This window comes from Glossina fuscipes, unplaced genomic scaffold, assembly GCF_014805625.2.
Source record: "Glossina fuscipes isolate IAEA_lab_2018 unplaced genomic scaffold, Yale_Gfus_2 111, whole genome shotgun sequence".
Taxonomy (NCBI): domain Eukaryota; kingdom Metazoa; phylum Arthropoda; class Insecta; order Diptera; family Glossinidae; genus Glossina; species Glossina fuscipes.
The window spans coordinates 3,204,266-3,229,416 of NW_023998454.1; the positions used below are offsets into that span (position 1 = coordinate 3,204,266).

The following is a 25,151-nucleotide window of genomic DNA, read 5'->3' on the forward strand; positions in this document are numbered from 1 at the left end:
TTATGCATTGTGTTTTCTTTGACTTGCCTAATAATTTGTGTACGTCGAACGAATTCAGACGGTTGTCATTCATTGACAAGCCCGTATGTTGTTTGTTTGTCCAGTTGTATCCGTTTCCGGTGACCGCCTCGTTAGTTTCACTTCCGTTGACGAATAGCTTTTCGTCATCTTTGTACCGTGATTGGATTGATGATGTAGGCATATGCGTTGGTAGCGAAGGTGGTGGCGACATAGATGTTGGCGGTGATGATGATGAAGCTGTCCAATGCTCATCACATGAACAATAGCCTCGAGTTGTATCACCTCCCTCTAATGCCAGTAGCTGCAATTCTCTAATTTTAAGCTTTCTTAGTTTTTGTTGTACTTTTCTATTAACGGCTTCTGTTAGTTGGCTTTTGTCTATTGTGGGTGGCAAGGAGGAAGTCGCCTCGCAACAATTATATTGCGGTTGTTGCTCTTCTATAAACTGCTGAACCAGTCTTTGATAGAGTGAACTATCCTGTTCAAAAGCATCTACCGGTAAAGTTGGTGGCGATAACAATGATGATGATGATGATTGTGGTGGTTGTATTGGAGATAGTTTTTCAAAAAATCTATAAAATCACAATATATAAAAACAAACAGATTTTTACAGCATGTTTTTTTATACTTAACTTTAATAAAAATAACTAAAAATTACAAAAATTTTAAATATGAACAACAGAGAAAAGTGTATTTGGTAGTGACCAACTTTTTTATACCTATCGCCGTAATCCTAAAAAAGGCAAACAAAAATAAAAGAAATAAATTTTCATGCTTTATGGCATGGAGAGGGCGCGGCTCAGTTTTTCTATTGTCAAAACAGAAGATTTTTGGCGCATAGGTGCAAGTTTTGAAGACGCGTCCTTTGACAAGTTAAGGTCACATCCGAATTCATTTGCAAACTTGTAGGCGATATCTTCAGTTTTGCTAATGGGAGAATGTTTACCACAGATGCTATACGATTGGGCTGGCAGATAGATGGACAGACGACTGCGCGAACGCATTTAGGCGCATTCCAAATTTGAAATTGGGCAAGAATTTATGTACTTTGTGGAACTTTGAAGCTCGTTTCCATGCGTTATGAAGGTATGAAAAAAAATTAAAATTTGAGATACTGTTATATTGATAGGCGTAGTCAATTTTCCCCATTTTAAAAGCTGCTATGGCATCGCCCATAGCATATGCGTTCAAATTTTTGTACATTTATGTGCTATAGTTGATTAGTAATGAGCAAAAAACTAATTCTTTATTCCTTTTGCGAAGCAGAGGTGTTCTCAAATTGACTTCGAAAATTCACGAAATTTTACTCATTTTACTACAAAGTGAAGCTTTGGGATTGGGCCCGGCCTATCATTAAATATGATACACCAGCCTGTAGGTATTCATTGAACGACTTTTCAAAAGGAGGCTTTATATGGTATATCATCGAAAAAGCGTTCTGATATGAAACATTTCCAATAGCGTTCGGACTTGGGTCAAAAAAGCTCCATGTACCAAATATCTTCAAAATATCTCAAAAATTGCGCCTTGCAGATTGAACAAAGCTAAGCAACGTGGACAGACGAGCAGAAGGTGATTCTGAATCAAGTCTTTTTGAATGTAATATTAAATGGGTGCCGTTGTTTTTTTTTATTTTTAGAATAAAAGTTCAAATCTATATTGTGTATGCGTTGTTTTTTGTGAGTAACAAGCAAAATACTTGTGGTAACCATAGGCGTGTGGTCGTTGTCGACGCGTTCTTTGAAAAGTTTGGGTACTTTCCAAATTCTTTTGCAAGCTTGTAAGCGATGTCTTTACTGCGGATACTACTTATGTGTCCTGTTTTCCAAACAGATAGATGGACACACAAACGAATGTACATGCTTAGGTGCATTCTAAATTTGAAATTGACCAAGAATTGATATAATTTGTAGGGATTTTGAACCTTGCTTTTGCGTGTTATTGAAGGTTTGAAAAAGAAAGGAAATTATGGCATTCTATAAAATTAAGTAGGCATGGCCGATTGTTGTCCACATACTACAGCGTCACCCGTAGAATATACATTCAAATTTTTGTACATTTGTCGGATATAGTTAATGACTAATGAGTAAAAAAACATTTTTTTATTCATTTTGGAAAGAGATGTGTTCGCAGTTTACATAGTACTGCAGGCGTGTCCTTCGATCGACTTGGCCCATTTTAAATATTAATCCGCGCGCAAGCACTTTCAATGTTTGTGCCAAATTTATAGTCGATAGCTTTATTTTTTGGTCAAAAGAATGTTTACAACAGACTACGCAGGCGGTCTGACATCCAAACGGACGTGCTTAGTTCGATTCGGAATTTGATGCCGATCTAGAATATATATACTTTGTAGAGTCTATGAATGGGCGTTGCAAATGTTTTGACAAAATGAATTTACCCCTCATCCTTCGGTGATGCGTATAAAAACAGGAGATATTGCAGAATATAAGTTTCGTCGTTATAACTTATAGCAGATCAACTTTTCGATCGACGGGCTTCTGAGTTATTGGCTCAACAGGCCACTACTGCGCCACTCTGCACACGACTTATATGCTGACTTAGAGTGAATTGATTTTTTATCCTCCACAGTTTGTGATATAGGGTGTATTAATTGTCGGCGGACGTATGTAACACGCAGGATCGCTTAAGATACCACAATACTTTATAAGCACTTTTTGCATGTAAATTTCTGATCAAAACTACAGGTAGCAAGTTTTGAAATGTTTTAATAAGGTATTTTGAAAAGTCATCATATCGAAAGTAATTGCTATTTTCAAAATTTCTCGATAAAAGTGGCAAAAAAACAAAGTTTGGCAACACGACAACCGAGTTACTTTGCCTCGTAACGCTGTTCTTTAAAAAAAATTCGAAAGCAACCTTCAGGTTGTTTTCTTTTTATGTCTGCTAGTGAGTGTAATACGAGTGACTACGAGAATAAGGGTACTGATCACTTTCATGTTTGGTTGGGTTTAAATCGATTGGTGGTGGGTAAATTTTGTAATTCTTTTTTATTTTATTGCTTTAAGCGGCTTTAAAACCTAAACAATTATAAAATTTGAAAATATTGAAATATTGAAATATGTTGAACTTCGCTATTAATTTATATCTACCCTGTTGTTCTATGTGTTGATATCATTTTGGTTTTTGTGACCACCGCTTGATGATCTTGGCAAAAACTGTTTTTCTGGTTTTTTGTTTATTGTTACTTTCCAAGCATCTGCGTCGGCTTGCGCCGTTTGTTGTTTTCTTTTTGTTTACTATGTGCCTGAGAACATTGTGAATATGTGATAAACTTTTTGTTTTTCCACTTTTCATAAGTTCATCTTTTTCTGTTGTCTTCCAACATGGATTGTTTATTTACACTATGTCGAGCCAAAACAAGCCCAACAAATACTATCAATATCTCTCACATAGGAAACTAAGCTAATAAGCCTATTAATTCGAGCAGCGCTCTTCTTATTAGCTACGCTGATGCGGTACGGGCGTTTCTACCTGATGGTCAGATTCAGCCCAAACCTCAGAAAACGGTAAACAAAAGCAGTAAACCTTCCTCTCCCCCTAACTCGTGTCTAGCTGAAGAGCTTCAAGTAGTAAAATAGCAGAGTCACTCTCTCCATTTTTCCCCATCTCGAAATTCCCTACCTTTGACTCCTAATGCTTCAAATACTACTTGTTCTAATACGAGTGTTGCTTTCTTCTTCTTCTTTCTTCTACACTTCAATGTCCTGAAACGTTTCTCTAAAAACTATGCTCTCACAAAGCTTAGCCAATGAAGATATAATTGCGAGCTTTTCAATCCTTTGAGAGTAATCTAAATCTAAATGATGCCTATTACTTAGTCTTAATTTAGGAATCGGAAAAAGAAACTATCAAATCAACTTTCCTAAATTTGAGCGCTTTGCCCATGTCGTATATTCTGAACTCCATACCTTCATAAGATTCAAAAATTGAATTGCATTTTTTCACTATTATTGTTTGCCAAGCTTTTGCATGTTTTGCAATAACTTGGGGGTTGACCTTTAAAAAGGATTTGCGCCGGTTATGGGTGTGCCTCTGTATATGCTTTTTATTTCTTTTTTTCGTGTGTTTATTTATGCAATAATTTTATTCTTTTTATTCTCTTCTTTTTTCTTTAGTTTTCTTTCAATACTTTTGAATTGTTATTAATAACACTTAGTATAAGATTTATTTCTAAGAGCGAATTAAATTCGTCTCTTAATTTGTGTTAACCGAATTTAGTGTGTAGGAAAAATACAAAAATAAACTTAAAATTGCTGTGAAAACTTTGTATTTGAACATGCTAAAGTGATTGAAAAATTTGCATTAGAAGGAGTTGCCATATGACAAAATATATATATATATATATATATTAATATTTTATATTAATATTTTAATTAATAATTTTAGATAGATACTAACTGTAGAAAATTTGGACCACGTAGGCTTATTTTTTGGCCACATTCGAGATGAACGTTCTCTTGAGAAGTAAGCCTTTATATGGCTGAAAGATTAATTTTCAAATATTTCCTGACCAAAGTTGGTTCACGATAGTAATTTGATGCACAAATTAACTGTTAACAATTAACTTCGTATACGTGCTCTTATTCTAAATTCTTTACATAGCGTCTTCTTAATACCATATGACCAAAATACCAGAAGAATAATACGAATTTCTGTAAGGAAATTAATTTTGCCATTGTCCGAATATAATGTTTCTATTTAATTACCCACGAAATTCAGCCACAAGAGAATAACAGTCAAGTTAAGTAGTATCTTAAAAAAAATTTTATGCTTAACTTTAGGATTTAACTGTAAACTATAAAAAAAGGAGAAGAAAAGGAATAAAATCTATGTGTAAATAAACAAGTAAGGGAGAAAAACATATTTCTAGCATTGAGGGGACTTGATTTGGTAGTAATTAAAGAGCACAATATTAAGGTTAAACTAAAGACACCATCTGTCTTGACCAGGAACAAGGGCCAGGGCTCTAAACTGGTTGAAAGGCTCATAGTTATATTTACATTGCCTGAGTTTCATGAAAATAATGTGTATAGACCAACGATTAGGAACATTGAAGTTTATTTCTCCCAAGAAAATTGACGACCCAATAGTAAAATTTATTATTAACTCAACTAAGGATAAGATACTGTTATGAAATCGCTTTTCTAAGATATAGTCCGTATCACTGGATCGCGGATATTCAAAGTTCTTTTTTTTAATACTTTGTCTTTCCTTAACAGTAGGAGTATTTATTTACAATTATATTCCTTATAAGTAGGATTATTCACAATTTATTTAGGCCGTACTCTCAACTTCTATGTTGTTGCCCGACTAACTTTGCCTTCCACAAATATTCTAATTATATGCATTTTTACAACATGTTACTGTACCCAAATTCTAAAGGTGTTTTGGTTCTTTTGCCTTGAATATGTACCTCTAAGGGGTGAATATTAGAGTGTTACATCCTTAAAATAATATGAGTTCATTAGATGTATAAATGAAAGAAAAGAGATTTGACGGCAGGCTTTTTTACCCTTTTTGCCTATATTTTTACACTTTAAATTGTACACTTAAATTGTATCCACAGATGCCTAGCGGTAATGGTGGTAATTGATCAACTACGCTTGTGGAAACCTTATGGTGGAAGCAAGCGCATCTTTCTTTCCCCTTTTTTGAACGCATATAGTTGATCAATTTGTGAACCCTGACAGCTGGGTGCGGCCCTTCGGGGGCACTCGTGGTGGCTGTGATTGGCAGTTCCAAGCCAAAGTGGAACAATCGAGTGCAGCTAGGCCTCACCACTGACCAGAGTGGGGTTTAGTGATCCATACGCAATAAGCCGTTCCGGACTCCGGTGCTGTTTAGGCCCCTACTCTTTAGGGATTGTCTAACTCTCCAGGGGGCGTTATTATGCTTAAAGTGGCTTGGGCCGCCGTGGGTTTAAGCCTTTCAGGCAGGAACCCATGTTAAACCCATGCCACAAATCAATGTACTCAAATTCATAGTTTTTACATTTAATCCCCGACCGATTTTCCCGCTACTCGCTTTCATCGACCTGCAGCTGCATGACGCGCCTTGCGAATGTGCACTTTGTCTTTACCTGTTTGCTTTTCCGCTAATCGCTTTCATCGGCCTGCAGCTGCATGACGCCTCGCGAATGTGCAATTGGTTTTTCCTTCCTTAGAGAATTTATTACTAGGAAAAATTACTTAGCTGGAATTAACTGGATTTGGGATTTTCGTAACAATACCTAAGATAAACGTTCGTTTCTTAAGATTGCAAGCTCCAAATTCCTAAAAACGTACAGCGAGAATTTCTTCTTAAATGATTCTATTGGATTTGTAGGACCATCCGTAGGAAAGGGATCATAAGGAAAAGTCATTTTAAACAGTTTGTCTTACCAAACTCATGCATCGTTTTTCCATAACTCGCCGTTGCTGACCCTAGTCAGCCTAGTGCTGGCCCAGCTTTATTTGTTTATGGAGAGCTCTATATACAAAAATAAAACGTAGGCTTTTGTCAAGTAAAATGCAACTAACATTATCCAAATCACATAGAAAGAGACTTCACCAACGATTGGATGTCTGGATTGATGAGTAGGATAAAGGTAAAAGATTCTAAATGACTGTTTTCAGAGACACCCGATGTTACAGCGCATTCTTCAAAAGTTATGGAATTGAAAAAGGCTCTAAATGAATTTTTAAAAAGGATACGGGCTTATCCATTTCAATAAGTTTGAGTGGACTGAAGTTTAAAGAACTATAACTTGTGCTTAACTCCGTCAAGGCCTTTGCTAAGGTCAGTACATACTATGTGATAATTAACTATACGATTAATAAATGTAGATAAAGGGCAGCAATCAGTGCCATTCAAAGATTAAGAAAGTATTAGGTGGGTTGAGCAGTTAACGGCGAAGCACCAGGTAACAGTTAAATCCTGTTTTGGTGAGACTTGGTGTATTCAATTATCCCATTAAAGCAAAATGGTAAAAGAAAGTCAAAGTATAATAAGAGGCAAGGCCGATCATTAGACACCCTATAATGACATTGAAGCCAGAATATATTAGAAAATTCGAAGTCTGACGGTTACAAAGCCAATGAAAATCAGATTGGGAACCACATAGTCGTCATCCATAGAAAAAATATCAACAAACAGAGAAAGTTACAAGAAAAGTAAAAGAACGGGAACAGCTCACGTTAGACAATGCGCGGAAGTGCGAAGTGCTAGTCGCACAAGCTAAAGTGATATCACTTTCCGAATTTTCCAAAAAGCGGAGTAGGTAAAAACGCAGGTATTGCTTTTCACTTCACACAATTTAATAAGAAAACACAGAGATTTGACAGCAAAATATGCCAAAATCAATTACAAACTGCTCTTACTTTGAGAGATGCACACTTCACCTTGATTAGACCTTTCTCTTTTTCATAAATTGCTTTTAAACTTTATGTTTCGGTCTTTCTTTTTCCCCGTTCTGGACTTAAGACTAATTTGGTTTATTGCCGGTATTTGCTATTGTGCAAAAATTTCTTACCTATATCTCTTTTAGTTTCTAAACTCTATGTCTTAGCCGAGCCTTGCCCATGTATGTAGATTTATGTGTATATGTACGTAATTTTTTGTAAATAACACAAAGAGACGCACGCGAACTATGGAGACATTTTGAAAAATTTCAAAATTCGTTTAAAAGTTTTTAAATTAAATGTGGAGAAAATTATATATGCAAGCATTAATGGATGTACAAGCGTCCAAGTAAATATTTTGTCTTGTAAATATATTAAGGGCATTTCCTTTGTGACGGTTTAAAACGGAAAAAAACCATTTTAGCTTGGATTAACTTGGTCATGCATGCACGGAGTAAATCGGTTAATAAATTTCGCAACTAATTAGAAACGAAATAGTTCTCTTTTTGCAAAATTCGAGTTTATTCGTTAATAGAGTATCAGTAGAGAATGGTCAGAATCGGGTGATACGGCCAGTACATGGTGTTTTAACATTTTGATGCTCTTTTTTAGGATACCGTCGATTTATCAGGCAATGTTTTTGTTCCAAGAATAGAACGATGAATAACTGCTAAACTATCCATAAAAATGTGGTTGCCTATCACTCTTGCTTCACTTTGGGATTATTGAAGATAATTTCTGGGAAGTTTTTACTCTCCGAAGTGATCGTCTCTTTTAAGCGTTCAGCATCATCGTCGTGAGCGAAGTATATTTTAAAATTAGCAAGCCGATGATATCGTTTTCAACGCAAAACATTTGAATTCAAATGTAGCCGTGCTAAAGACGACTTTGTTAATGAAAGCTGTACTGATCAGTCAACGTCATACCTTAATCGTGTAGTAGGGAAGGGCAATTATAATAAAATTATAAAATCGGCAACAATAACAATCATAGCAACAGACACCGAGTTTCACACACAGCTTTAACAACAAACGCTAATGTCTTGATTTCATTGACTATTAATTCTAAATACAGCTTAAATAGCCGAAAATAATGGTTCCTAATTAAATTATATTGTGTATTTATACATTTCGAATTGTTATTGAATTGTGAGATCATTTTATGTTCTGCTATTAGCATTTGGCGTTCTTGTCCGTGCTCTCCATCTTTCACAATAACTTAATTTCTAACATTTGCTTGTTTTTCAATTGTTGCATGTTGGTGATATTTAACGTCATCTATTCGTGTTCGATCTTCAATTCTATAAATAAATTGTTTGGAGAAAATGCAAGTTTGAAGAAGAAGAGTGCTTCAGAGTGGCCTGCTGATGCGGCAAGCGTATGTCCTCCTAGTGCCGTCATTCAGTCTAAAACTTAAAAAAATATAAATAAAAACAATAAATCCTCCTCTCCGCCTAGTTGCCTTGGTGTGTCTGCTGAGCATCAAGTTGCACAAGTTGAACAAACTACACAAGCAAGTATAGTCGATCCTTCTATTTTGTCCCCAACTCTAGTTTGCCTACACGTGGTTGCTAATTTCCCTAATGCGAATGATGTCTCCTCGACAGCATTACGCCCCCTAACTGCAACACTCGTTTGAAAACTGGCACTGGAAATCTGTGAGGATAATATAAAATGTTGCCTTGTTGCAAATGTCCCATCTGTCAATTTAAAGCGTACCTTTATCTGGTTCTTGAAGGTTTCAGTTCTGAGAACATGGAAGTTTTGTTAAATAAATCATTGTGGCCGCTTAGTTCCTTAATAAAGGAATTTATTCCTCGCAATAGACCCCGAAAATCTAATTTGGTAGTTCTTTCATCCACAAAAAACCGAGTGTTTCCTCAACACTAGTAACAATCATTCACCAAAGTGCTAGGGGCCTAAGCTCAAAAATTCGTTCTACTTACTTAAATTCACAGAGTCCGATGTTTTCCTGTTGAGCTTTTACTGAAACGCGGTTAATGTTCGATCGGCATTCGTTGGAACTTTTTCACAATTCTTTCAGATAAGTTCGATTAGACCGCTCTGGTGACCGCGCTGATTCTGATTTAACTCTTAAGTATCCGTATCAGATTTCGATTCTTAACTTGGTCATTCCAGAAAAGCTCGTTTTGGATGAAGTATCTAAAATATAGTTGCAAGCCTGGGCTTGGCGGCATTCCATCGTGTAGATTATACTCTGGTGAGCTGCGCGGCGTTATCCCGAAGATTCCTAACAATTCTTTGAAAGCAGGCGTTTTCCCACAGGGTCAAAAAATGATTAACTTATTACCGGTAGGCTAATTCTGTAAACGCTTATTAAGCACATGGATAACTTATGTATATAGGAACGTGAAGAGTTGGGCATGTAGCACAAATCAAGAAGCGCTCGAGCAGCTTGGGGGTTATGTAAAAGCTAAAGTGAAAAGGATAAAGGTTAAGTAGTGTAGTGTCAAAATGGAGATGGATATTAAGAGAGGATCACTTAAACAATGACCACCAGAACGTCTTCCTGGAGATGGAAACGGATAAGATGAGAAGAAATAAAAGTCGCAGACGTCCTCTTTTCAGATAAAACGAAAGGCAAAATGATTAAGGTGATAAAATCCTCCTACGAGATGAAATGTGGTGTGGAGAATCCACCAATGCGTTGATGTAATTTTTGTGAAAAATCCCCACTGCCACTTTTTACAATTCATATAATTCCTTTTGCTTACCGTTGCGGTCCTTGACAAGCCAGTCCCGCGGAACCGTTGACCCAAATAGAGTTACAGTTCACTATGTTCTCCAATATCATCATGTTTAGCATTGTCCCCTTCTAGCTATTTTTTTAAAAATCTAATTTCTTTTTCACTTGAATTTTTCTTTGACAGAGAATCTTTAATGTCTCTTACATTACCGCTTGAAAAACCTCTTAGATCCTCCTAGTATCTTCTTTAGCTCACTTGTTGCAGAATTTTAGAATTTGCGTTTCGGTTGCGAATTCATTGCTCTGTTTTTTGTTTTTTGGTTTGGCTATAAACTTCTATTCGGTATTGGGTTAACGGTTTGGAGAGTTCTCAAAATACACAAAATTATGTTATTTCTTTTTTTGAGTCCGAATTTCTATGTGCGTGCTATTCAGTTAAGTTTCCTTCAACATTGGTTACATAAATCAGAATGTACAGGCATTCCGCTTTCCTCTTGCTATTCCTTAGCATATGATGAATATATTGTTACGAAATTTGCTTCCCTTGCCACGGTTCGTATCACGAATTTGTAGTTTTTATTTTTTTAAAAGAATTACACTTACGTATTTTCACTTTAAAATTCTTTTATTTACAATCAATTTGTTTAAGGATAGGACTATTTACAGTTTATTTAGTTTGACAGCATTCTTAGCTTAAGCTTTCTTTGCAATTAAAATATTCTTTTCCAACTGACTGTGGCTTCTGCAAATATTCTGTTTATGTAGATTTTTACAAGCATATTTCTATTACCTGAGTTCATGGTTTCATTTTTAATCCATTTTTCCACTAATCTTTTTCTTTAGCCGGCAGCTGCATGACGGCCCACGAGTTTGCACTTGGTTTTTCTCTCTCTCGAAAATTTATTTTCCGGGAAAGTCAATCAGGTGGAATAAACTGGATTTGGGATTTCCGTAACAATATGGAGAGGATGTACAATCCTTAATACTTCTTTCGCTACGAATGAACAATATAACATAACTGCTCCTTTTAATCACTGTTCAGTGTAAAGGAATTCCGTACGCAATTCCAATTCACCACTTCTGCATGGATTCCAGTCACAGACGTATCTTAGTATGGACGGATAGGTTGAATAATGTCAATGAGTTTTCCATATTTCTTGAAGAAAAATGATTTGTTTGACTTATGTTATTTTTGTTTTCGTCACATTCTAGCGGTTAGTGCGTAGTGATTTAACAGTCTTGTCTCAGAGTCAGTTTACTGCGTGCTAGTAGGTAATTCTTATTTACTAACCTTTTACTAACCTTTGCTTTGGGATTCCCTAGTTTTGACAATAAATTGATTTGAATGTCCATTCTGTGCGTGTTAAATCTTTAAAAACTAAACTTTAAAATAATTAACGTCAAAAAAGAAAAATATTAACAAGACAAGACATAATATGTAACTGTTCATTTCAAATGTTTGTAAAATTTGGTAATCTTTCGTAATAGGAACTTAAAAAATTCGCCCTCATTCGGAATTTCATTCAGGAATTTTTCTTTTCCATCGATTTCAATCAATCTATCACTCAAAGCTTCTTCTGTGCAGCATACATTTAAAATTCCATTTGTTAATTTTTAATTTTGCAGTCAGTAGATTGTATAAATCATTAACTGCTTTGGTAATCGCCTGGTTAACTCATTCATCAATTGGACTTTTGAACGCATTTATTTTTGATGTATTTTTCCTCGTCTTCTTTTATTGTAGACATCTCTGAAGGTTGCTGGGTTCATTGTTCACTTTGCCAAAACGTTCGCAAAGCCCAGAAGAAAGAGGTGTTCGCCCATTTATCTATCCCTCTGTCCATTTGCGCAGCTATATAGCGCCTGTAATAAACATCCTGTCGTTCGCAAAAATGAAGATGTCGGCAAAAAATTTGAAAATTATCAAAATTTTTGAAAAAACACGCCTACAAGGCCCACTCGTCTATGTAACAAAAACTGTGAGCATTTTTGTTCTAAGTGTTTTTTACTTGTTACTCATGAAGTACAACACACACACCATACAAATTTGCAGCTTTACTCTAGCAATAGAAAAGTCAACCGCGCTCATCATGTCATAGAGTATGAAAATGTAGTTCTTCTCTTTCTTTTATGATCGCGGAAGTGGGTATAAAAGATTGCGTGACGACCGAATATAACTTCTTTGCTTACAATTGTTGCTCATATAATCGTTCATTTTCATAAAATTTCAATTTGAGCCATCAAATGTGGAGCTTTTCCGATGTTAACGAAGCCACTTCTATTTATATTAATTTATTGAGAAATTACTTAAGAGAAAAAGTATGTCTTGCACTATTGATAATTGATTGATATTCTGTCGAAGATTTTAATGGAAAAGTAAAAGTTAAAAGGTAAAGTAATGAAATTCAAGGTCCACTTGTGTATCCTTGCTTTTCTTTATATACTACTAAGTATATCCATTTCGCGTTGTCTCTAGAAATATATTGATGTATATAGAAAAGGCTTGCTTTCATTGTAATGAAACTAAAAATGTTGCTTCGTAATCTAGTAAAATAACGAGGTTTCGCCAAAATGTATGCATGTAGTCCTGCAGGCATTTTAAGCATTACTCTCCAGAGTCTGTATTTAAGTGTATTTAAGCAGCAATTAACGCTAGATTAATATTAATCAACTAGCCAAACACACAGTCAAGCGAAAATGTAAATTTAATTGTATATGTGCTGCTCAACTGCAATAATAGCTGTTGTAACACGTAAATTAATGCAAAGGCAAAGTAAAAGGAATAAAAAATTAGCAGAGCGAAAGAGCGACTTCAAATAACTATAAAAATAAAACGGAGGGAAATGAATAATATATTATACACAATCCATCATAAAAAAAAAAAAAACAACAAACTTCGCTTGGTTATATGCCGTCCGTGTGCATTATTCTAACAACATAACCCTACAAGTGTTAAAGGTGGATATACGTAAAGTGCACTTTTGTGTAAATTTGAATATTGTTTGCATATTTAACGACAACAATAACAGTAACAACCACCGACCATGCTGTGAGCAACATTGCCCAAAGATACCAAGAGAGTTGGCCCTTTTGCTAGATACTTGGAATACTATTAAAATAAATCATACAATAAGAAAAAAAGAAGAGCTTTCCGTCTGCATTCGTCGATACGTGTGTTTGCAGTTAAGCCCAGGTGTGCTTTTACTTTTGTACACACCCAGTGTGTTGTGTTAAAGAGCTCAGTCGCTACAAAAAGAACAACAAGGAAAACTGCTGTTATTCAAAGCTAGTGAAAGGACTCTCTAAGTTTCGTAATCGTACTTAAAATAGTTTTGCCAAAAATCTGACTAAACTAACATTAATGCACACGTTTTACTATGCTCGTCCACTAAGTCTATTCAGGCTATTTACATTCTCTACTGCTTGTGGTGTCAACGCTCATTTCATGGTGATAATTAACTAACTAACTATTAGTCAAACTTTTAATTTATTTCAGAAACTGCGTTGGTTTTTAAATTTCATATTAACAGTAATCGATGGGGTGCGTATGAACCTTGTTTTTAAGTGACCCCTTCAGCTCCAATTTGTTGCTCTTATTGTATAAGGTCTAGGAGAAGATTTGTGTTAGCCACGGATCTACCCTTACTATGTGGCGCGTATCCGGAGGATTGCTTGAAAAATCTCCGACCCACGATAAAAATAAAACATATTTTCTTGTTCATTTGGTATAGACGTATATTAAGTTTGTGTCGGAAACTTTGCGGACAATCTAGTTAAAGACCAGTTTAAATTAGCCGCCTATGCCTGTTTAAATTAGCAAAAAATACGATTTTCCAAATAATGGGTCTCTTGATATGAAGTATACTGTGATTCTATGTTATTAAATGAATATAGGCTATGTTTCTGAAATGCGTTCAATGAAGCAGCCATAAGGACAAGACCAGAGATGTTTTTCGGGATGTATATCTTAGAAAAAAGCACTCTGTGAAAAATGGTTAACGTTCATGATCAATGCAGCAAACACTAACAACAAAAAGTTAGATGTTAGGAAACTGATTTTTAATAAGATAGTCAAAATGGATTTACCACACATGACAGTCGTTGTGGTAAACATGCCAATTCGAAAATAAACAGTAATCCAAATTGGGATAGTATTAAGGAGAAACGTTTGATATTACATACCGTACATATCGTTTTACTGGTTGCATAGATCGGAATGTATTCTCAAAATAAATTGTTAAGGCGCTTTTCGCGGCGCCTAAGATTGTACAAAATGTATCAAATATATGCATATGAAAATATGCTATTTTAAGTGAAGATTAGTACAATGTAATTTTACAATGTAATGTCTTCGCAAGTCTATATAAAATTTCCAGTTTCCATCGAATTATCTTGTGTATACTTATTTGAATATTATTTCGAGTTATTTTTTAAATATTTATGGGAATATTATTTCGAATTATCATTTATATATGCATTGTTCACTCTTCTTATCCATATGCACTTTCTCTATGTACGCATAGATAAACTCTTGCGGAATTGCCACAGTATAGGGACAATCTGCACAATTTTCCCAGAAATCGGTGGGGTTATAGTGATGACGAGTTGATGGGCAACGACGATCATGACAAATAGGTCTAGAGAACATGACGGCGGTCTCTCTGTTGATAGCCGCCGTGCCGAAAGGTTGTAAGTTGCGAAATCCCTTTACCCTTGAATCTGTGAGGAGCCTTTCTGGAAAGGAATGAGAAGGGATAGGAAGACTAGTCTAGGGGAACTGTGACGTGTGACTGTAGGACGAACAGTCTAGTCAGGGACACAGCAAAGTCTAGGGAGTCTACTCATTGTTAAACGGGAGTTTACGCCAATATACCTAAGGAGGTATGTTACAGATTTCTCATTGTATCAAATTGTTAAATATTAATGAAGTATACAGTCTTAAAAGGTTATTTAATATAATGAAATCTACGTTTTTTCTTCTTAAATTTCTCGGAGTAGGAGAAACGATTGCAACAGCAATCAGTCAGGAAAATTCTTGTTTAGACAAGGAATTTTCAGTCTTTACATCGGCAGCGACATCTTGTTTTCGTTTATTTGCTAATAAAAGTTTAGAAGCGATTCGGGGAAATTTAAATATTTTAATTCCCCAGCACGGCGGAGAAACAACAAAGGTAAAGTGACCGATCCTAAGACCTAAAGTTTAAAGTCCTAAAGAGTAAAGACCTAAGAGTATAAAGCAAAGATGCCTCAATGGTACATAAATTAAAGCCCGGGAGGGACATCAAAATAACATAAAAATAATAAGGAAAAAAAAAAATAAAGCCTTTAAAATGACAAAGTCAAATAAGTAATCAAAAAAAAATAATAAATTGTGAACATCAAAACGAACGAATAACATAAGAGGTAGGTAAAAAATTTGCTACGGTGTCAACGATGTAAGGAAAAAACCGACCATCGTTTTATCTCCTGCTGAAGAGAAGATAATGAAATCAAGAAAAAGCATGAAATAATAAAGTGCCTAAATAGTGACAAATACCAACAATGCAAGCAATTGTGTCTGTCATAAGAAACGTATGCAGAGCAAATCGCCGTTAGCTTTGTATACAAGTACAGAAAAGCATAATATCTGTGTGGCACACACAATTGAAAGTATTGGGATCTGTAGGAAAAGCAAAAGGTTGCAAAGAAATTATTGTTGCTGTGACGATCGTGGTTTTAAGACGTAAAATCCGCCTGAGTGGCCGAGTAGGCAAGAGTCTCGACTAGTCGTGGGTTCAAACCTCAAGTTCGGTAGAGTTTTTTAATAAAAGCCGATAGCCCTAGATGCTAGTGCTTTAAGACTTTAGTCTTAGAATTTATTCTCTGGCTAAATTTATAATAACAATAATAATAATAAGACGTAAAAAAGGGAGAAAGTTAAACTTAGTGGTGTGGGCTTTTTTATATAAATTAACACTGTACACTAAAACGCCGACAAAAAGAAAAAGAAAAACGATAAAGGTAATTACTGCGTTCAAAAGGAAACCAGATAGCAAAGAAATCGGGATCGGTAAGTAAGACGCACCAAGGCAAAAGCATTTTTCCCCGAAATCTTGAAGAATAAAGTAAAACCAAACTTTCAACAATACGAAGCAATAGAAAAAGGAGGAAAGCAAGTACTTCTAATTCTTAAAAAGAATGCCGCCTAGTGGTGATGATAAATAAAAGTAAAACACAGAAGTTTTCAAGCTAAAAAAATCCTCTTTTTTTATCAAAAAGGACAGCAATTATCGAAAAAGGCATGATTTGTGGTAGATTAGAATTGATTTAGTGATGTGCGTGTTTTGTAAAATTTCGATTTTTTTTTTTAAACATCGTCATCGGAACAATAGGTAATAAAAACATATATAAAGAAAATTGTAACATTTCAGTAAACATAAATTTTATAATTAATTTCTTCTTCTTACACATCAAAAGATTTATAAAATTTTTTTTGGAAATTTACCTACGGCTGTTAAAAGTTCATGGTAAACTCGCCATTTAATTGAGACTATCAGAATTGCGTTCGTTATTATTTCCTTTTTCTGTTTATCGAATACCCGCGGGGGACACGGGTTTCGTGTTTAACGCTTAAGTATCAGGATTAATTTCTTCCGTTGAGATCACAATTAAGTCTCTGAATTAATACTGCTCAGGTTTTTCTTTTTTTAAGAAACAAAAAAGTTAAAATTTTTCGGCGAGCACCGATGTAATTGGTTAAACATCTCTGTGTTTATTTCAAGTTAGCATGGGAAAATCTTTGGGTTCGTTGAAGCATCGGTAATCAAAATGCACATATAAATGCAGGAGAATTTTTGTAAAAAAAAAATTACTTTAGCAAACAAATATTATTATTATTATAATTTTAGACTAATGAAATAAATTCTTAGGCTAAAAAAAAAGACATTGAGCACAAGCAAAAAAATAATAACGCAGCGATTGTTTAAATATGTTAACACCGGTACGTCAACTATAAAAAAAGGGAGATACAATACATACGTCTGAGTGAAGAGCTCTCAGTTCATGTTGACGTGTACGAACGGTTTTGATATTGTCCGAAAAGAGTAGGCCTTCGGTTAGGGTGATATGCGGAGAACGGTTCTTGGCTTTTTTCTTAATAGCTATTATAACAAAACAAAAAAGAGCAAAATCCCGTATATAGCAAAAAGAAAAGAAAGGAGTAAGAAGGTAAAAAGAGGGGAAATAAAATTTTTTGTTGTTTACACAAATAAGGTGTCGTTCCGATCTCGTATCTTAGATCCAATGAAGGAAAACTAACCCCAATTGAAAACGCGCTCGGAGCCTTGCTAGCCTTCCACTGCGCGAAATTCGTCTCACATTAGATATATGCTAGTGTAGTAAAAATTATTTATTTAAATGATGTATAATTAGAGCGGAATAATAATAAAAAAAATTGTAATTGCAAAACAAAAAAGATGCTCGAAATATATGACCCATTATGGCGAAAGCTTGTAGTGGACAAGCATTGCTGGCCATTTATTTTATCAAAGTTACTAACGAAATAGTTGTAAGATGGCAAACGTGCTTCGGACATGAGCCTACATGTTGCGCAAGGGCGACCTGTTGGAATACTTAGTAGAATTTCATTTGGGCACAACCGGAAGTGTCGACGAGCTACGGAAACGAAAGGGAGGTTTATAGAAGGCGAACATAGTTCCGAAACTACAATTCCGCTGCTAGAATTACAAGAAAAGCATGAAGCAGCGCAAATGTTACGGGCTTCAAGAGCTTTAACTGTTACACGTGCTCTAACGCCTACACCCACCGATGCCAATGTAAAAGAAAGGGAACAGATTCTTAATGGAGTTATTAGTCAAACAACAGTCTGAAGGGTTACCGTCCCCAGGTATGAACTACTCCGAGTTGGCCAGTGGAACGATAAACCGCTCTAATATTGTAGCCTCAGTCAATGAAATGTTCCGATTGGGAGCCATTATAATTCCATAACGATACACATGCCGGATGTGATGATAAATCAAATTGGCCACAAATGGGCGATGAGTCGCACTACTTATGCCATGTCAAATATATTGCAAGCTGACACAGTTCGTCCACCTATATAGAATAGGTCGCTTATGGACGTCGTCAGAAAATGTGGACTCAATTACACTAGGATACGAGACCCATGGCATATGGCATAGACTCTAGTGGGTGACCGAATATTATGGTAACCATGCTGAAGGACAAGGCGTTGATGTGGTACAGGAATAATAATCGCGTATGGACCGCGTGCGAGGTATTCAAAAAGGACTTTTTGTGTTTCTTTCTACCGTCCAAGTAAAGCTAAAGTTTTGTTACCTTCGATAAGTTTGAGGAGTCACATTAGTTCCGGGGCGGTAGAGTCACCGTACGACGTAATAATCGAAGAAATTGGTCAATCGAAAGACCTGAACGGGGAACTGGATAACAAAGCACAGTTTAAATCCAAGAAGAATATTAGAGGCGACGACAGAGAAGATCACCAATGTTTTGAAGAGTTTTTACAACGGGTGTTGAAAAAGTTTGCCGGTACGCAGGAACCAACGAATATACTCCGTGATAACATAGTTTTAAAAGACGAGCGACTGGTTAAGTTCTGTTAAGGGAATAAGTTGCTGGCACAAGGATATATCGAGTCCTTTGTAAGCCTGTATAGTTCACCGACTGCCTTGACAAAAACGATAAATGGGCCGTGGAGGTTACGCATGGGCTTCCGTCAACTAAATCAAAGGTTCGTTTCTCATGCATATCCACGGTCAATTCTGGATTATCTACGAGAAGCAAAATATATAAATAGCCTAGATCGTCGCGATGCTGATAAATCTCGTTAGATGAAACGAGCAAACAATTTAGCGGATTTACTACGACCGGTAGAAGATTATTCTAATTGCCAGTCATGCCGTTGGGGCTGCACCCTGCCCCAGCTACGTTTCTGCAACCTTTGGACTATATAACTGGGCCGTAGATGGAGCCGTTTGCGTTCGCTTACCTTGACAATATCATAGTCATCGGAAGAACGTTAGATGAACATCTGGTTAACTTAAAGCAAGTGTTATACAGACTTTGACAGGCACATCTGCGAATTAAAGCCGAAAAGTGTGAATTTCTTAAGCAGAAATTGCATTCAAAGCGCGTTATGACCTACAAAGGGGTACACCCTGACCCGGAAAGGACTGCTACAATTAAGTAAGAGAAGTCCAAAGATTCCTGGGAATGGCCTCTTGGTTTTGCCGCCGTATGCCGGGGTTTGCTGCCACTGTCGAGCCATTAAATCCTTAAACGAAAGCTTTGGAGGTGGTATGAGAAACAGCAGGTAACATGTAACATTTGAATTAATAAAATATGGATTAATCAAATCACCAATACTAACTTGTCCAGATTTTACGCAAACGTTTTTCCTGCAGACAGATGTAGGCGACAGTGGTTTGGAAGCCGTGTTCACCCAAAAGATAGTTGGAGCTGAAAAGGCCAAGCGAAATTACTCCTTAGCAGAGAAGGAGCGTTTAGCAATTTTGTATTGGATAAGAAAAATAGAGCCATACTTAGAAGGGTACAATTTTTTGTAATTACGGATCATCTGCCGTTAAAATGGCTAAATGCCATCGATCCGTCAGGAAAAATATCGGGCTGGGTATTGAAATTGCAGCGAAATGATTTTACAGCGGAGTGCTAGAAGTGTGCAAAGAATGTAGTAGCCGACGAACTATCGCGCCAGCACGGGGCAGCACTAAGACCTGTCCGTGACAAGTCTTCGGAACAAAGATGAAATTGGATTAAAAAGATAAAGTAAATCCAAGAAAATCCGTCTGGATACCCAAAATATACGAAGCAAGGAAGTTGTGCGTACCTAGCTATTGTACTTGACGTAAATCTTATTGATATGACAGCAGGGCATTTAGGAATCCGAAAGACGACCAGGGGGTATTTCAACACTGCTATTGGTCCGATATGTATGATAATATCAATAGGTATGTGCGGAAATGCTAGTCTTGTTCGAAATATAATGTGAAATAAAAAAAGGCTGCAGGGGAAATGTTCAGCAATCTACCACAGGAGCCTTGGATAACGGTTTGGTCCGACCTTATAGGTCCTTTGCCTAGAAAACTATCCGGTAATGTTACTCGTGTTTATTGAAAGTAGAGAAAAAGGACAAAATTTTCTTCTTTTCATAATTTGTATTAGTTTAACAAAAGAATGGCAAAATAATCTGTTCTTTAGCTTACCGTAATAGAGATAAATTAAAATGTCAGCAGACGAATCGTGCGGCGATTGGCGTGAAGAGTTGCTTCACGAAAGAGAAAGGAAGCCACAGGGTCTGCATTTGGGGCAAGGAAACAGCCCATGGACAAAGCTAAAATCATAATGATCGAATTGGAACCCGACACCAACCTTTGATTTTCGAGATGTATTAGTCGACGCTTGGCGTGAACCTGATGTTTCCCAAGTAAAATATATCGGAGAGGTAATGTACAGTTGACAAATTTTCTATCATCTGTTTTATATACCGATTTACGGCAGGTTACGAGAAATTGTTAGTCCATTTTACTTCATTGTTGGAAATATCATTGTCACTAGGGCCTAGAAGAAAAAAGCGGTTCGCAGAGTTAACATTGACAAGTCTTGAATGAACGCAAGTAAATACAGAGTTATCACAGATACTTCGCGCAGATTGCGTAGATGCTCTGTCAAGCTCAGGAGAATAAGGTTGTAGTTTAGTAATTGCGTTGGTTACTCCAACGATATCTATTTACTTTAATCCTACTTATACATGAAACTCAACTAAACAAATAACAGCCGAGTTCAATAGGCACTTAAAGCAAAACTTATATAAATTGATATTTAGTTTGGGGAAAAAGTAATCCATTATTTTTTCGGTAGATGGCTGCACTGATAGATTTCTCGTAAAGTATCGATCAAACAATTTCCGATGCTGTACATTTACATACTGTACATTTCGCAGTGAAAAAAATTCTTTTGCTGTTTTTTGCTTGGTGCATTCAGTTGTGAGTTACAGCGTGTTAAAAATGGAAGTGAACAAAGAGAAAATTCGGTACATTTTACAGTTTTTCTTTGACAAAGGCGAAAATGCAAGCCAGGCGGCTAAAATTGTGAATGGTGTTTATGGTTCCGATACTGTAACAGCCAATTATGTGCAATTATGGTTTCGTAGATTCCGTTCAGGAATTTTTGATGTTAAAGATGCACCTCGCACAGGTAGGCCGGTCGTCGAAAATGTCGATAAAATCGGAGAAATGATCGTAGCTGACCGGCATGTTAGCAGTCGTAACATCGCCCAGGAGCTAAAAATCGACCATAAAACAGTTTTAAACCATTTACACAAAACTGGATTCAAAAAGAAGCTCGATGTTTGGGTGCCACACCAATTAACAGAAAAAAACATGATGGAATAAACAAACGGAATGAGATAGACCCATTTCTTAAACGGATGGTGACTGGAGATGAGAAATGGATCACATACGATAACCCTGTACGAAAACGATCGTGGTCAAAGAGCGGTGAAGCACCTCAAACGGCCAGGAAGGTTTTGCTAGGCATTTGGTGGGACTGGAAGGGGATTATTTATTATGAGTTGCTTCCATATGGCCAAACGCTAAATTCTGATCTCTACTGTCAACAACTGGACCGTTTGAAGATAGCGATTGACCAGAAACGGCCGGAATTAGCCAACAGGAGAGGTGTCGTGTTCCACCAGGACAACGTTAGGCCACACACATCTACAGTGACTCGCCGGACATTTCGGGAGCTTGGTTGGGAAGTTTTAATGCATCCGCCATACAGTCCGGACTTGGCACCAAGCGATTATCATCTTTTTCTTGCATTGCAAAATTTCTTTAATGATAAAAAATTGGAATCTAGGGAGGATTGTGAAAATCGACTACTAGAGTTTTTTGCAAATAGAGACCAGGACTTCTTTGAGAGTGGCATTTTGAAGTTACCTTTAAAATGGCAACAAATCATACAACAAAACGGTGCATATTTGATCCAAATCGGACAATCCGAAGCATGTTAAATAAAGTCCTGAAGTTCATATAAAAATAATGGATTTCTTTTTCCCCAAACTAATAACAAGTATAAGTACAATAAAACAAATTAGAAAGAAAAAAAAAGAAAAAAGCATGTACACAACCAGCATAGAGCCACACTTACAACCGGTACAGGACCAAATTGCAAATGAACCCCTAAGCCATCGCAAACATGCATAAGCCTGGCAACCGATAATACTTAACAACAATTCATTTTCGAATCGTAACCACTTTTAAGAATAAAAGTTAGTTTAAGTAAAACGTAGGTAAATCGTGCGTATTAAGCAATGTTGCTTTAATGGACTTTAAAGAGTCCGATAACGAGAATAAGTGATAGACGCCATTTAGGTTCTTGCAAACTACTCTGAGCGGATTAAACAGCTCATAATTATATTTAAACTGACTAAGCTTAAGCAAGATAAAGTGCCTAGAGAAGCGGTTGGGGACATTAAAGCTTATTTCACCAAGTAATAAAGGCGAGTCAATAGCACCATTTAGTACTTTGATTACAAAGGAAACGCCAGGAACAAACCTACGTTTCTCAAGAGACGGTAAGGACAGCAGAAGCAACCTATTTTCATAGGGAGGAAGAGAGGCAATCGGATCCCAACCCAAATTTCTAAGAGCAAACAGGAAGAATTGCTTTTGAACAGATTCAATTGAAACTACATAGCACCTGTATGAAGGAGACCACACAACAGAGGCATACTCGAGTATGGGTCTAACCAAACATATATACAAACAATAATCGCTGAATTATTGTATTAATGCCTGAATAACAATCTATCTGTTGTTCTACGAAAGTGCCAACACTTAACGTTAATTTCGCGCTCATTAACTGTTGGGCCCCGCTAATTATTGAGCTCCATTAACAAATACGGCGTAACTGTTGGGGCAAAGGTGAAAGCCTTACCACAAGAAAAACGTTCGGACATCTCTGGTGAGCACAATTTCCATCGTATCTTTTGTTTCTTAAATGTCAAAACAAAAAAGTTATTTCGTTTAGAGAAGCACAGTGCTGCAGCTATAGCCTTGTCAACTCTCAAATATTTCAAAACAGACCCAAGCAATAATTTTTACATTTTAATCGTGGTCATATAATTTATGCATGAAAACAATTCCATAGAACTTCACACGTTTACTTATCCTCATTATGAGAGTGTAAATGAATCGTAACAATCTTTGATAGATAAATTTTTAATTTCTTTTATGATTACAACATTTCACACAAAACTTTAAATAGCTTCCCTGTTTTCTCGGAACAAGATTTCCCAAAAGAATATGCAACATAGATAAAACAATTTTTATGCTTTTAGGCGAGTTTTTGACAATATCTTTTGAATAAATTATAAGCTAACATAGGTAATTTTTGGCAACTTCATTTTATCTTTAGTTATTAATAAACGATCGGTTTTCTTTTGTAGAAAATTGAACATTTTAATTCAAATAATCACCAATAACGCAAAAAGCAGTAGTTTTAAAGCTTATAAACAAACCAAATAAGCGCATAAAATAACTTCATTTATTTAAGACAGATTCACCTACCGATCCAAGCCCACTTGTCGGTCTGCTTGTCCGTCTGATGCTTGTCCAGGTAAACTTGAGTTCAGGCTAAACGTGGCAATTTTAGAGATATTGTGATGAAATTTGGTACACTGACGTGCTTTAATCCGAGGAGGGATGCTATTGAAAATGTGTTACATCGGTTCAGTTTTTCAACTCATTCTCTTATAATGCCCTATTTTGAAGAGTCCTTATATGGAAAAAATTGCAATGTTCAAAATTTCTCAACAAAACTCGATCTGTAATATTCTAAGTTGATATGAAAAATTTGGTTCGTCTGGGACAATTTTTTGAACCCTATCTCATACACCCCTTGCTACGAAATCTGACTCTTTTTTTAGTGAAAAGCATTTTTTAATATTTCACGGTAAATATTAGTTCATAGCAGTATATCGACTTAGAAATCAATCTTACCTAATTTGGACCACGTATGTCTACTTTTTTGGATACCACCATAAAGATTTCTTCAATATGAGGGCTTTCATGAAAAGTGTGTATTTGGATGAAAATATCTTTTAGTGTATTGTTACCAAAACGAGGGAATAATTGTTTTAGGCGAAGGCGGTGTGGGGTATCTAACAGTTGTCTTTGCCCGACTATATATTCTTACTTCTTTTAAGCTGCTACATTGATATTAATTAATTAATTCTTTTTTCTTTGGATGTATCTGACACAATGGCAGTTGTATGTTGGGAATTAAAAAAACTGCACAAGGTTTAAATAGCATTCCTTGGGGAAAACCCCTATAGTTTTATATATAATGTATACATATGCATTATATTAGATTTATCTAGATATCTTAAAATATTTTGGACATATGTAGGTGTGGCTATTAAAAGATTTGCGCTAAGCCGTGCTTTATTTGGAATACCGTTACTTTGGCGTGCATTTTGTAACTATTAATAGCGAAATCTTTCATGCGGTTTCTCGATTAATTTAATATAAAGAGTACTAAGCAAGCAAATATGGCGTTAATTGTTAAGATGGGATCTTAGCTTCCAGGGTTTAGATAAGGTCATCACTTTCTCTCGTTTTAAAAAACCTTACCACATTTAAATAACTGCGAATTTTGTTTTTGCGTTGTGTTTAGGTTGAAATGTTAAAATTATTAAATGACATGAAAAGAACACACAATGAAAAGATTAAAATCTAAAACAATAACAGAAACAGTTTGTCTTCTCCTTTTTTGATTAATGCTTACAAATAAATAAGCGGAAAGAAAAACAAAAAAAAAAATTGAAAGTAACAACAACAAAAATAGAAACAACGGCAAACATAGCAAGAGATAAGACATACAAAACAAAACCTAAACTACATTTTCAGTGGTTAGGCTTGTGCTGCTAAATACATTAAGCGAAGGAGGCATAAATATGCAACACTCACATACATACATATA

The 25,151-nt window shown here is 35.9% G+C and overlaps 1 protein-coding gene across 1 annotated transcript in view; it reads right to left on the minus strand.

Moving 5' to 3' along the window:
- Positions 1 to 511: 511 nt before the first annotated feature.
- LOC119638975 (neuroligin-4, X-linked) overlaps positions 512 to 25,151 on the minus strand; it is a 120,653-nt gene continuing 96,013 nt past the window's right edge. Inside the window, exon 11 of the mRNA XM_038036135.1 lies at positions 512 to 593. The gene's annotated coding sequence lies outside the window, so the exon portion shown is untranslated. The remainder of the gene's footprint in view (positions 594 to 25,151) is intronic.